Source organism: Pinus tabuliformis, chromosome 8 (genome assembly GCF_031772625.1).
Source record: "Pinus tabuliformis cultivar Carrire ecotype Pingquan chromosome 8, CPIR1, whole genome shotgun sequence".
Lineage (NCBI taxonomy): Eukaryota > Viridiplantae > Streptophyta > Pinopsida > Pinales > Pinaceae > Pinus > Pinus tabuliformis.
In genome coordinates, this window is record NC_142294.1 from 1,913,937,172 (window position 1) to 1,913,951,135 (window position 13,964).

The 13,964-nt window shown below is 36.1% G+C and overlaps 1 long non-coding RNA gene across 1 annotated transcript; it reads left to right on the forward strand.

The window, feature by feature from the left end:
• The first annotated feature begins 1,643 nt into the window (after window positions 1–1,643).
• Window positions 1,644–13,685, forward strand: LOC149244117 (uncharacterized). The gene is made up of 2 exons (XR_016246721.1): window positions 1,644–1,902; window positions 13,541–13,685. It is a non-coding gene; the product is annotated as an uncharacterized LOC149244117 (long non-coding RNA).
• The last annotated feature ends 279 nt before the right edge of the window (window positions 13,686–13,964 follow it).

A 13,964-nucleotide genomic window follows, 5' to 3' on the forward strand; every position in this document is an offset into this window, starting at 1 on the left:
TGACCATTTCCATAACTATAATCTACATTGTCCTCTTCTTAAATATTAATATTTTTGTATATTAACTATTTTTTATTCAAAATTTTCGAAAAAATTTATAATAAACCATTTACCCATTTTTTCTCAAACACTATTGTCTCATACCCTAACTACAATACACATTATCCTATATTGAAATTCTTTATATTAGATATCATTTTCGGGATTCAATATCATTTTCGGGATTCAACTGCGAAATTCTTTATATTAGATATCATTTTCGGGATTCAACTGCGTTAAGTAAGTTATTCATCTATGACCATTTCCATGAGAGGTAGTCGTAACTGACTAATTTCTCATGATTTTTTAATAGTCCACTTAGCACTCATTGAGGAGTGAAAAAGTGGGATTGAAACTAGTGAAATAATCAGGATTCAACTGCGAAATTCTTTATATTAGATATCATTTTCGGGATTCAACTGCGTTAAGTAAATTATTCATCTATGACCATTTCCATGAGAGGTAGTCGTAACTGACTAATTTCTCATGATTTTTGAATAGTCCACTTAGCACTCATTGAGGAGTGAAAAAGTGGGATTGAAACTAGTGAAATAAATCACATAGCGTCAATCATCACTTCTGAGGCTTGCACCTGGTAACCAGTTCTTCTCAGGAGGTCACCCATCCCAAATTGCCTCTAGCTCAAGCGCACTTAACTGTGGAATTTTCCCCACAATCAAACCCACCTAGCTTGCTACCCCATTTGCAAAACCTTAACAAGTATTATGCCTCATAAACTAGTCAAATTAAATTCCCCTTATATTAACTTATTTAATAATAATAATAAAAAAAAAATCAATCTCATTCCAACACCATCCATTAAAAAAAACCAGCGTAAGACTATCAACACATTCTTTTTCGAACACTATTCTTCTAAATCCAAACTAAATACATTGTACCCTTAAACATGTATGTTTTTTATATTAATTTTTTTCCCTTCAAGATTTTAAAGAAAGTTCGTGGTGGGCCAATGTCATTCCAAATAGATCCAAAAGCAACGGAAGATCGTCAATCCTCCTCCCTTTAAAATGCACATCAAAACAATATGACTTTTTTTTCTTTTTTCTTTTTTTTTTTTTTTTTTTTTTTTTTTCCGAAGGTGGCAAAACCTATCAAACTCAGGTGTCAAACCAATAGTGAGGACAACCATTTCTGGCTGCTATCCACGAATATCGGTTTGACTCATCACCGTTATCAAGGAAAACCACGTCACCTGTAATAACCCGCTGGTGGTCCGTAAGGGAGCAGGCTTTCACTCCTGCCAGATGCCTCTGGGTCTTGGGCCGTTAACCTGTTTCCTTACGTCCGAGGAAGACGAGCTCTTAGCCAAGCAGAAGCAGTTTTACGGCATACTCCAGGCCGATCAAAACAATATGACTTACAAAAGAAATGTGACATATTTATTTTATTAAAATATAATTTAATAATTTTGTTTTTTATTATATTTGAAAAATAAATAAAATAAATTAACATATATTAGTTAGGCATAACTGTTTAAAATTACCTAATTTTAAAGTAAATTTACACCCAAATCATTTTAAACCGTAGGTAATTTTAAAATAAATTTACACCCAAATCATTTTAACCCGTCCTTTATTCTGAGACATTCTATAAATTTTATCCACTCAGTAAAGCGAGGGCATTTTATAGAAAACCCCGGGCCTGCAAAAACTCTCGGGCAAGGTTGAATACGTTGCAAAAATATCGGGATCCTAGCCTGTCCCGTGGATTGAATCCGTGACCAGTCCCTCCACTTGAAGCAGGTTTTGGGCTTGAAGTGGCACTGGCAGCGCTCAGATCTGTCAACTTTGCTCGAATTTAGTTTTTTTAGCTGGCGACGTTTTGCCTGCGGAATCTATTCTGGTGAGTTGGATTTCAATCTATTGGCCTCCCCTTCATTACTCTTTTTTCTTAATCGCCATGTTAGGGGAATTTATCGCAGGGACGAATAAATTTCTGTGATAATTCGTCAGAGAAGACTGTTATTGAGGTTTAAGCTAATAAACCTAATGCAACATAATTGTAACTTTTTGTTTTGGGATTTGTTTTTGAATAACACAAATGGCGAAGTACTCACATGATCTCTTTTAGTAGAACATGATATTCCGTGCAATGGGATTTTTTGGTCTGAAATTTCTGTAATATAACACAAGTCTGTAGGATGGAGTTCTTTTTCCGAGATTTAAAGTGAAGATGACATAACATTATGCTGGATGCCATTATTTTTCTGAGATATAATTGAAAATTACATAGCAGTAAGTAGGTTGCAAGTTTTGTTAAGAGATAAAATTTAACATAACATGACAACAGTTGCCATTATTCGTAGAATTTGAAGCACATATATGAGTGGCACTTTAGTGATGTACGACAGGTCCAGATCTGAGGGGCTGTTTTAGATTTGGACCAAAATTGGCAGACTCGGTTTGGAGAACCACTCAACGAGGCCGGAGGTGTAAGACTTCGACTTGGATTTGGCAGAATCTCCAAATAAAAAAGGAAAAAGAACTCAATTTTTTTTTAAATATCATTGATTTGGAAATGTTCAATGTTCACACCATGCAGATTATTGGTATAAATTGTCTTATCAACATATCCACCGAGTCTCTCTTGGGTGAAATTCGTTAACAAATGTTCGAACTTAGATCCTGGTTAGTACCAGAATGCAAAAACTTAAATATGCATCCATTTTCCTTGGAATTTGATAACTGGAAAAGGCCTAGATTGTTTTTATCTAGACTGCAGAGTTGAGATCCATGTTCAATGGAGACCAATTTGACGAAGAGTGGGACTTTCTTGTGGTTCCTAGGTATTGAACTAGGGACCTCTGCAGTCAAACTTGCTGTGAAATCTCTACAAGAGATTTTGCAAAGTTGAACCTCTCTCTTACGGGGCAAAAGCCTTTTGTCAAATCCCTCCAATAATTGCACATAACCTATATTAGTGATGGCAGCGAGATAACGTCTGTTTATACTATATAGAACTATATCAGGGTTTGGCTGAAGTCCCTAGTTTGTGTTGGTAAGCACAACTATGTGTCGTGTTAAGGCCTGTACTGCCATTGCGAATACAATGACTTAACAGACATTGAAATCGCAAGAATATTTTGGCCATTGGGACCCATTGCACCACGCTCATATTTTGACCTGCTCGCAGTATATTTGGCAATTGCTTATCGATGGATGGGTTTAGCTTGTGGACATAGGTGGTCCATACACCAAAATTAGTGTATTGGGAAGTTGCCAGTCAAAGTTCATTTCAGTTGAATTTTGAAATTGTGATAACTGGTTTGCCATTTGCATCTGTCGTATCAATCTTGTTTGCGGATCCTTTTGCAGTAGGATTGGTCATAAAGTAACTGAGTTTAATTTCTAAATCCTATACTACATAACAATAACATATACCCTGTGGTATGGTATGCAATTTACAAGTAGAAGGTTATGTGTCCAAATCCATTGGTGGTTTTTCAAAGTTTGTGATGTACCAGAGCATGCAGTAGAAAACTTAAAAGTTAAAACACACACAAATGAAGCAAGGGACACTGGGAGCATACTCTAATCCAGACTCCATAGTCTCTGCTTTCCATCATCTACCTGCAAACATAAGCAGTGGTCGAAGTCCATATAAAGGAGTAGCTATCCACCAGAGTGCATGGTTAACCAACCACTGTATCTGCTGGTTCTGTACTAAATTCCTTCTCGTACATGGTTCATCATTCATCAACCATTCTTTCAGCGCAACACTGTATACCTGTACCTGTTAATCCCCCTGCATCACCTCCATCATTGTCATCATCCTCATTCTCCTGGGGTTTTGGCTTACCTGTAAACCAGCTGTCGATGCTCCTATGTCAGTGTGCTGTCAAATTTGGTGGAGAAGGCATGGCCATCCAGTGGTTCTTCGAAGTTGAATTAGCCGAAATCCTTGCAGTCAAGTCTTGATGCTCATCCTGATGCACAAGTTCTATGGCAGTAGTCAATCCATGGGATAACTCTGTTGACATTTGGTTGCTAGCAGCTTAGAAAATATAGAACCGTCTGCAATCACCTTCTACGGGAAGGAGTTGACTAAGGCTGTATTGGCAATTGTTCTGGTTGACAGTTTCTCATCAGGGAGTTTATGTCTTGGTAGAGGAGTTCTGTTTGTTCAATGTAACAGTCTAACAGACAGTTACTAATTGAACCAATGACACAAAATAACACAAAGGTGAAGTTCTATAAACATTTTATTTTACCGTGAGATCTATATGGTGCTATAAAGGTTAGCTTATTAACCTGGGCAACTCAGTTCCCCATTGTTAATCTTTCACATTTTGTCTAGGATATTCTTGAACACCTTGCAAAGGATCAAACATGCAAACATCCTTCACATCTGTTTGTCTTGTTTCTCCTCATTTTGGATAAGCTATATTTGTTAAAATATCCCTTTCACATTTTGTCCAGTATATTCTTGAAACTTTTCAAATATCAAACATGCAAACATCCGTCACATCTATTTTTCTTGGTTTCTCTCCTCATTTTGGATAAGCTATATTTGTGAAAATATCCCTTCCTGTATATCATTTGAAGATCTGATATAATCATCAATGCAAGTGGATTTTCAGATGTAGCCCATAATTTACAAATAAAACTGTTGTTCCTTAAAGTCCATTTTTCAGGAGGTTCAGGATATAGATATATTTTTTTGAGCCTTTGCACTTCTTTTGGAATGACAAAACATTTGGCCTTGCTTTATGTTCAGAGGGAAACCAGGCACCTGCTGGCACAAAACTAGCCAGATGCCAAGCAACATCAGTGACAACTGGTTGAGCTATCCACGTGGACTTTATATATGCTATAGATAGATGGGTAAATAGATAAACAAGCATAGATCCACCATAACTCTGATCTTTTAAACTCAAAAACAGGGTTGCGGGGGAGCCCCCCCCAACACTCCTGCTCCCAATTCGCACTCTGAGCGGGAGCAGCTCTGGAGCGCGCTCTCGAAAACCGTCTCGAGGAGGGAGCGTTTAGTCTTTTTTGAATTTTTTTTTTGCAGTAATATTCCAAATGCATTTTTTTTTCAAAGAAAACAAACAAGTTTTGAGTGGGGCAGCGTAATGATCAAGCCTATGGCTCTAGTATTGATATGCGATTCCTAGTAATGTTAAATTCTTAAAGTAAAATGATGGATGAAAATGAAGATTAAGGAGAATATCACTTTTGACATTCTCCTTAATCTTCATTTTCATCCGTCCTTTTACTTAAATTTTTAACATTACCATGAAATGACTCAGGATGTTTGAGAGTGGTTCCGACCTCTTTGGATTTCATATGGAGAAGGTAGTATTTCAGATTTCATTCAAAATCCAGCAGAGTTATCAGTTTTTCAGGATTTTAGGATTGGGGGGGGGGGTTGCAATTTGTCCATTGGATTTTGTCATGTAGTAGGGTATGGAATTCGTATTTAATCAAGAGCACCAATCCCTCTATGTACCTTGATGTTAGTGACATTGGTTGTCGAACTCCTCTATCACGACCCTCCTAAAAATGTACGTATCACTCAAACAAAATCTTGACTTGACATGCTATGCTTTTTCTATCTTATGTTATTGCTTAGAGGGTGATATTAATGACAAAGATCCTATACAAATCCAGAGGTAATGACAAAGATACCTCTGGATATTAATGCTTAGAGGGTGATATTAATGACAAAGATCCTGATTTTCCAACAAGACTAAAAAATTAGACATTTCTCGTGGTGGCAATAGGTCCAAGCATTAGCAATAGATAATAGATTTACTTGTCTTTTCTAGTTTCTAGTAGTTTTTATAACTATTGAGTCTTTCATATTTATTATGATATTTTTTGTAAACAATATATGACAATTTAAGGTTGAAGTTGGCAATTATAACTCATTAGTAATGAATTATGAATATGATGCTTCATGAAAGTTGAAAGTTATTTCATTTCATTTCATTTTATAACATTTCATTTCATGTTAGATATTATTTGTTGTAATGGTTACACTTAGCTTACAAGTACAACTTTGGTGATCAATGATGATAAATGTTATATGTTGAATTTTGAAAGCTTGAAACTTTAAGATTGATGAATGACGAGACTCAATATGTTGTATGTTACTATATTACTAACTTGTGGACGTGGTTGATCAAGATTATAACTTCTAGATGATTGTTGTTATATGGTTCAATCTATGTATTTTATATCTAATTCATCATTCTACATGCTTTTGTTGACATATATGCATCAAAATATTATATATATATATATATATAAAACGCTCCCAAACCGGGAGCTTCTGAAAATGTTGCTCTCGCTCCCAAGTAACCTTGCTCAAAAACATCTGTTCTCAATTTCTTTTGGATCTCTTCCCAATGTTTAATAGATCTTGTCTCTGGAGTTAAGGTGGGATCTACACTGGTTACTAGATGCTGAACTAATAATGCCAAAGCTAACAAAAAAAGGGGTGCGAGGCCTTAAATTCAATCGTTGCAATCATTCAACCAACCTCTACCCAAGTGATTGAGGTCGCTGTCGTCCTTCATGAGCATCTCCTCTATCTTGACATTCATGAGCCCACTCATTGTAGTTAGGTCCATCGCTGGGACTCCTGTCTGCCCAATGCTCAAACTTATTAAGTGCCACACTGCCAGATTGATCTCCTCCATCTCTCAATCAAATCCAACATCCATTACTCCAATGCCATTGCCCCATCATGAACTGGGATATCATTCTCCCTCATTTGCATCATGTTCTAAGAACATCAAATCATTGTCGATGAATTCTCATCCTCATGCTTCCACATCTTCATTCAGCCCCAGGCCACATTTCTCTTGCATCTCAGGGATATTGAAAAGTTACCATCGTTATTGAGGCTAAAGCTAGCTGTTTTCCCTTCATTGCGTATGCAGCATAGGGAAGTAGGGCTTAGCTAAAAAAAACCTTCACTTTGAGCTAGGTTAGCTCTTTGATTGTGGAAAGTCTAGATGATGTGCCTCAGATCCTACTGATGCCTCATAGAACCATGCATGCCCTCTGTTCCTTACTGATTCGACACCACCTAAAATTTCCATACTACCTATCTTTGTTATTATAATCAATGGTATAAGCCTTGAATGCCCCAAGATGATAAGCAATTTGACACAGGCACCTTTTATTAGTTTGGTCCCCATTGTGATAGAGGTTCTCCCAGGCCATCTCCATATCACACCCATCTTATTGGATGAAGGTAGGATACTTCTTTATTTTCATCGTTTGGTACTTGGGGCATGCCTTGTTCTACACTTGACAAAGAGGCCACTTAAATATTTGGCTTCATTTCTCATATCTATCAAACTAGAATTAACATTTTCGAAGGACTTGTAGTAAAAACTTAAAACCATGGTATGAGTCCCCTTGCACATTAATGTTTCTATCTCATTCGGCAAACTTTTCTTAACTCCTTTGACAAGGGTTGTTAATTCGGCTTCATTATCCAAGCCCTTTACTCTAGGGATGAGATAATGTTGTTTCTGTGATGAGAAAGGACCCCTCTGTCCCTTTCTATTGTCAGTTTTATTGCCACATTCAACCTTCAACTGATAAAATTCATGTTGTCTATCAAGAGTTGTATTTTTGACCGTTGAAGGTTGTCCTTTATTGGTAAGTAATGTATCTATTTTTATTATAACCCGGGGCTTACTTCATTATATTTTCAATAGTTAAATATCATGGCACAAGCAATATGGGTATATATTAAGAGAAATAGATCTATCCAATAGCACAAATACAAAGTAGTTAACATAGTTTGATAACGATAGGTGAAAATATGACTGATGCTAACAATTATCATTGCATGTTAAACCAGTGTAGATTGATCTTAAATCTGGATCTATCAAACACCAAAAGGGATCAAATTTTGTTAAGGTGTAATTTCTATTATTATTTAGTTCCATTACCACAAATTATTTAATACTTTCATATCAAATGATAAAAAAATTAAACCTTAAATTTTTTTTTTATCCCTCTTGATGCTTGATAAATCTGGGTTTAAGATAGATATACATTGGTTAATTTTTTAGATGTTGTCACATACATATGTATGTACATAGCTATTTATTTTTTATTTTTTTGGTGTCACATAACATAACTTTACTTGACAGCATCTTCCCCATATTGGGTTTTAGAGTACCGCCCTACTCTTGGTGCAACAAAGTCTCCACCTGCAATGGTCCTTTTAAATCTGGAAGAAAGATAATCAGAAATGAAGGATTGAGTGCCTATTCATGGTTTCATGCATCCTTGACACTTGTTTTTACAATCTGACACACTCTTCAATCTTAAAAGGGTCACTCATCACATGACTCCATTTTGTTGAAACAAAGTACACATAGAGTGATCTGAAAATGTGACTGGGATAATAAGGAATTCCCAAACAAAGTGCATATCACCTAATCGCAAATACTAATCCATGTTTAATCATAGATGATCCAAAAACAATACTTAATCCTAAGCCCGGGGGATGGGATTGTATAAAATTAGAACCCATTGTCAGCATAATGTAGTCTAATACCTTCATACTATTTATGATCTGGATTTTTCCTAGTTGCACAGGAACCACTCCCACCATCTCTGAAACTTGTTACTTCCATTATGTGATTTTTGGGAGCTTGGGAATTTTATTGAAAACATCCCCAATTGGCTGGGGACAGTTCCAGGAACTTGGGAGCTTTTGAAGTCAAACAAATGGGATCGTGGGAATGTTTTAGATAGAGTTTCCAGTCTCTTCGACAAGAAGCTTCCACAGGCTTGTGGGCCCTAAATTGGTGCATCCTTGACATGTTTGTTCATTGTTTTGGTGCCAATCTCATGACAGCCCCTGCCAAAAATAAGGCCATAAATGATTTTAAAACCCTAATTTCTATCTATGAAATAGACACGCTATCGTGAAGAATACACATCGTTTGGAAATTGGCATCATGCTGCATTGTGAGTCATTGTGTAGTGAGCAGCATGACTTTGTATGAGGAGGGCCAAGTTGTATTGAGTAGTCGCGATTGAGTGAAGGCTGAGGCACATTGAAGAGTCACAGGTGAGTGAAGCCCATTCAGGATCATTGTAAGCAATGCATTGTGAGGAACAGTGTGAGATGTCTCATCAGCATTTGGCCATCTCAGCATTGTGAGCAGTAGTGTGAGGATTTGTGAACAGATGTCAGCAACTGTCATTTTCTCACACCAGAATTTTCCAGGTATGTTTGTCCACCAAGTTCACTGTGTGATTTCCTTAGTGTTGTAAGTTCTGCTACATGGATTCTCAAGTTCTGCTGTGTGGTTTTACTATTTTAATTGCTTATGAGGTTTACCAAAGGCTAATGGTAATAGCTTATGACATGACATGTTTGAAGTTTTTTCCCAGGCTTTAGTTATAGAGACCAGTGAGTGAGTTTTGTTACTTGTAACTTGTTGAGCAGCTGAATATACTAATGTAGTAAAGCCCAATATACTGTTGCAGATAGTAGAAGGAAGAGCTGTCACGGATTGGCCTTCAGTTTGATTGACATAAAATTTAGATACTAAAATCTGAGGCATTGCTGGCATGCAAAACAGTTCAGGAATGACCTACATTTTGATTGAAATAAATACTAGAGTCTAGGCATTGCTAGGAGGTAGAACATTCCAGTATCAGCATTATGTTACAGTTCTTAGTTAGTTTAGCCAAATATGTGTGTGGTATGTTTGTGTGCCATGAATTGAATATGTACATTGGTAAGTAGTACCTTCAAGCAGCATATAAATTGAAATATAATATATATCAACACACTATCCACTGTTGTATTGTAACCTGTATGTATCATTGTTTGGATACATTCTAGCGTAGAATATATTTTTTTTTTAATAGATAATATTGCCACTGTCAATGTGAGGTTCCTGTAAATTTGGGGAAAACTTTTAACTGTTCCAGACACTTGTATCCATGTTCCCCGTTCCAGTGTTTCAGAAACTCATGCAACATAGGTATTTTCTTTTTGACATCGTGACATTATGAAATTATATTGTACTCTCTTTGTTCTTTCCTTGTTCTTCAAGATAAACTAAAGTCCCTCTCATATCAGCACTAATAAGATAACCTGCCCATGAGTTCCAGTGATGAACCAATAAGTTTTAATGATGCTCATGAAGTATCATCGAAGTTCTTTAAGGAAAACAGCTGTATTGTAACCTGTATGTATCATTGTTTGGATGCATTGTAGTGTAGAATATTTTTTATTTTTTAATATATAATATTGCCACTGTCAATATGAGGTTCCTGTAAATTTGGAGAAAACTTTTAACTGTTCCAGACACTTGTATCCATGTTCCCTGTTCCAGTGTTTCAGAAACTCATGCAACATAGGTATTTTCTTTTTGACATCTTGTGACATTATGAAATTATATTGTACTCTCTTTGTTCTTTCCTTGTTCTTCAAGATAAACTAAAGTCCCTCTCATATCAGCACTAATAAGATAACCTGCCCATGAGTTTCAATGATGAACCAATAAGTTTTAATGATGCCCATGAAGCATCATCGAAGTTTTTTAAGGAAAACAGCTATCACTGCATTGATATCTCTATGGAAAGAAGGGATTTGATTGGAAGTGAGAACAGAGGGAAAACAAATTACTTGCTACTGAAATCTCCATGCAGGCCAGCTGCCAAACCACCTTTACATTTTCATTTAGTATGGTATTCTTTAGAATTCCTTGATTGATGAAAAAGAGGAATTTGTCAACAGTCAATTGGATGCAAGATTGGCAACTTTGCGATCAAGCAAGAACATTTTCCTGCATTCAATGGTACAAACTCTAAAGGAAACTTATCCAAAGAGATATGCATTTTCCTTGTATTAGTAAACATTTTTAGTGAAAAAATATGACATCTAGTGATGTTCTCAGTGAGAAACAATGTTTGAGTAGTCAGAAGCTCCTGAGTTTCACGTTTAGGTATGAACTGCTGCTAGTTATGTTTGAGAAGGCACTGAAAAGGGTTATCGTTTGCCATTCTGAGAGAGTTATGCAGTTCATGCATACATCTAGACCAATGTAAAGTGCAATAAGCTAGTTGCATTAGGAGTACTTACGGGTCACATCGCTTCAATCTTTTGCAACAAGGATGAACTACTTGCAAGGCGAAATGAATACCATTTGACCAGCAACAAGTATTGTTGCCTATAAGCTAGGCGTTATGCTACAAGTTTTCATCCACTATTTATTATTGCAAATTGTGACAATTGGATTAAGTCTACCAGTCTGCTGGTAGCATATTGATGATTAGAATTTATTTAATACAAGTCGTTGTCCTTATATATTTTATTCTCGTTCTCAGTTATCTTTATCTATTATGCTATCGCAGTCAACATGGAGAGTGACCTACACAGTTGATGACATGAATCTCCTCTTGAAGGACTTCCAAGTTCAAAATTAAGATATGGTTACAAGGCTCTACTGAATTTTTATAGCTTCCAGCATTTCTCGATATACGTTCAGACAATTAGTGTGCCAAGTATTGCTTCTATCCAAGCATACCGTATGCTAAATGTCTAAGCATGGGAGTTATTATTATCATTATGTAAATAAAGAATTAAAGACGAAGAGTTGATGCTTGGACTTATAGCCAATCTTCAAATATCCCCACTACACAATACTTAATCCCATGGGCGATTTTGCATTACTCTTAGATTATGCAAAACACAATACCTTGATTTTTCGAATGTTACATATATTGTTATCAGCATTGCCAGGGGTCATAGTGGGGAAGATAGTGGAAACTATCGGGAAATTTAAAAAAAATACAAAAATAATCATTTTGTTTTCAAATTCTTTTAAAGCAACATCAATGTCAAGCAAACACATTGTCACAACAATATGAAAATAAAACTGCAATATGAAATGTATAAGCTGTCGTTAATACTGAAATATGATCTGTTCTGAGTCATATGTCTTGACAAGATAATACAAAATCACATTAAAACAAAAATAAATGTATCTCATGAGATAATCATCATGAAGCATATAGATACCATAATGATAGTCAGATATTCATAATGAACTAAGAAGGTGTGGCTAAGGTTTAGGTTTCCCTTGCCCTTGAGAAGCTTGTGGTTCCCATGCAATTCCCTAGTTCCTCTTTCTAATCTCTTTTTTTAGCAATATCAATAATTGAATTCTTTACAACAATGACAATGGGGTAGCTAGGGTAGCTATAGGGCAAATATCCACTTCATCCCTGCGATTTTGGCAAGGTGGTATTTCAAGCAGGTGATCCCACCAAACATTTCCATTCAGCATAGCTTGCAACTCAGCTTTGTTCTATTATCACCCTTATATGGTTCACCATATTCCCACGTTTGGTCCAATTGCTTTCCCATTTGTAGAGCTCTAATAAAATTTTAAAATTTGGACTTACAACACAAAACAAATGTGGAAATTCAAAATCCAAATCCACAAAAAATTCGAAGAATGTTGCAAATTTGCAATGAAATATCATAGCTATATAAATATTAAATCTCCCATTGAAATATGGATAGGTTATATTGGAGAAGATCTCCACTCCGCAAATGCTCAGCTAATGGCAAAGAAAAGTATCGACTTTTCTTTGTTTGATTGATGAAAAATGGTCACGAGACTCAGACTACCCTCAGAGCTCAATCTTGGCACAAGAAAAAACAAAAATGACCCAGAAAAACCCGAACCGGAACTTTATATTGCCGTTTCCAGCAAGAGGGTGATAATTTCCTTGACTCGCGATAATTTTGAAATTATTGCGATAATTTCAATTGGGGCAAATTATCGCAATAACTTCTGGCAATAATATCGACAACTTGGGTTTCGGTAATAATATTGTGATAATTTTGATATTATTGTGATATGTGCAACACTGGTTTTTTCCAGGTAACATTTAAGTAATTCCGGTAAACACAGAATGTAATTCTGGTAAACACAGAATTAAAGATGAAGAGTTAAGGCTTCCAATATCCCCACTACTCAATACTTCATCACATGGGAAATTTGGCATTATTCCTACATTAGTCATACACAATGATTTTTTTTCTTTTCTTTTTCCGGGTAAAATATACCCTGGGGTAACCTTCCAGATACTTAACCTAATTTTGAGGATGGCACTGACTGTAAACCCTAGATTATTTAGGGAACAAGGCCAGGTCAACAATTCATGAGTAAATCATATATAGCTCATCAACAATGGGCTTATTAAGAAAGGAACATGTCACAATGTGGGATTTGAATTTGAGTGGGGGTAGTAATCTTTCTTCACAACAACTCAAGCTACAGGCATTTGAAACAAAAAAACCTTCTACTACATGTTAGAGATAATTTCAATGTTGTCGATGTTTTCTCTTAATCAATGTTGCATTTTTAACTTGGAAATTCTGTTATTGAATTTAATGGCATGATCAAGGAAATTAGGTGAAAATAGTCTCTCATTGATTCATGTTGAGTTGAGAAAATATTGATTATTATGTGCAGTTCATTTAAGGCGTGCTGCGGTTCTGTTATTGTGAAGTTGGGTACAATGGGTCATGAAAGTATTACCTCCCCTCATAGGAGGGCACAAAATCCTGTTTCTCCTTTGTCAGCTTCACTGCGAAGACAATTCCAACCTCGTGATGAATTGGACAGTTGGATGGCTTTGTTCAGGCGGCACCAGTTTCTTTTAATCATGCTTGCAATTTTAACATTCCTGTGTACCATCTATTTATACTTCGCCATAACTCTGGGGGCTGCACAGTCATGTTCTGGATTAAGTGGAACGCAGAAAGCTCTATGCCATTTGGGACAGATGAAAACTAGCATGCCTCGGAAGGGAAAGTTGAAATTTTTTTGACAGTGGACATCATTAGCACGTTCCGAGCTAATGAGTTTCATTTCAAGCCCTTGCTTGAATTCAAAA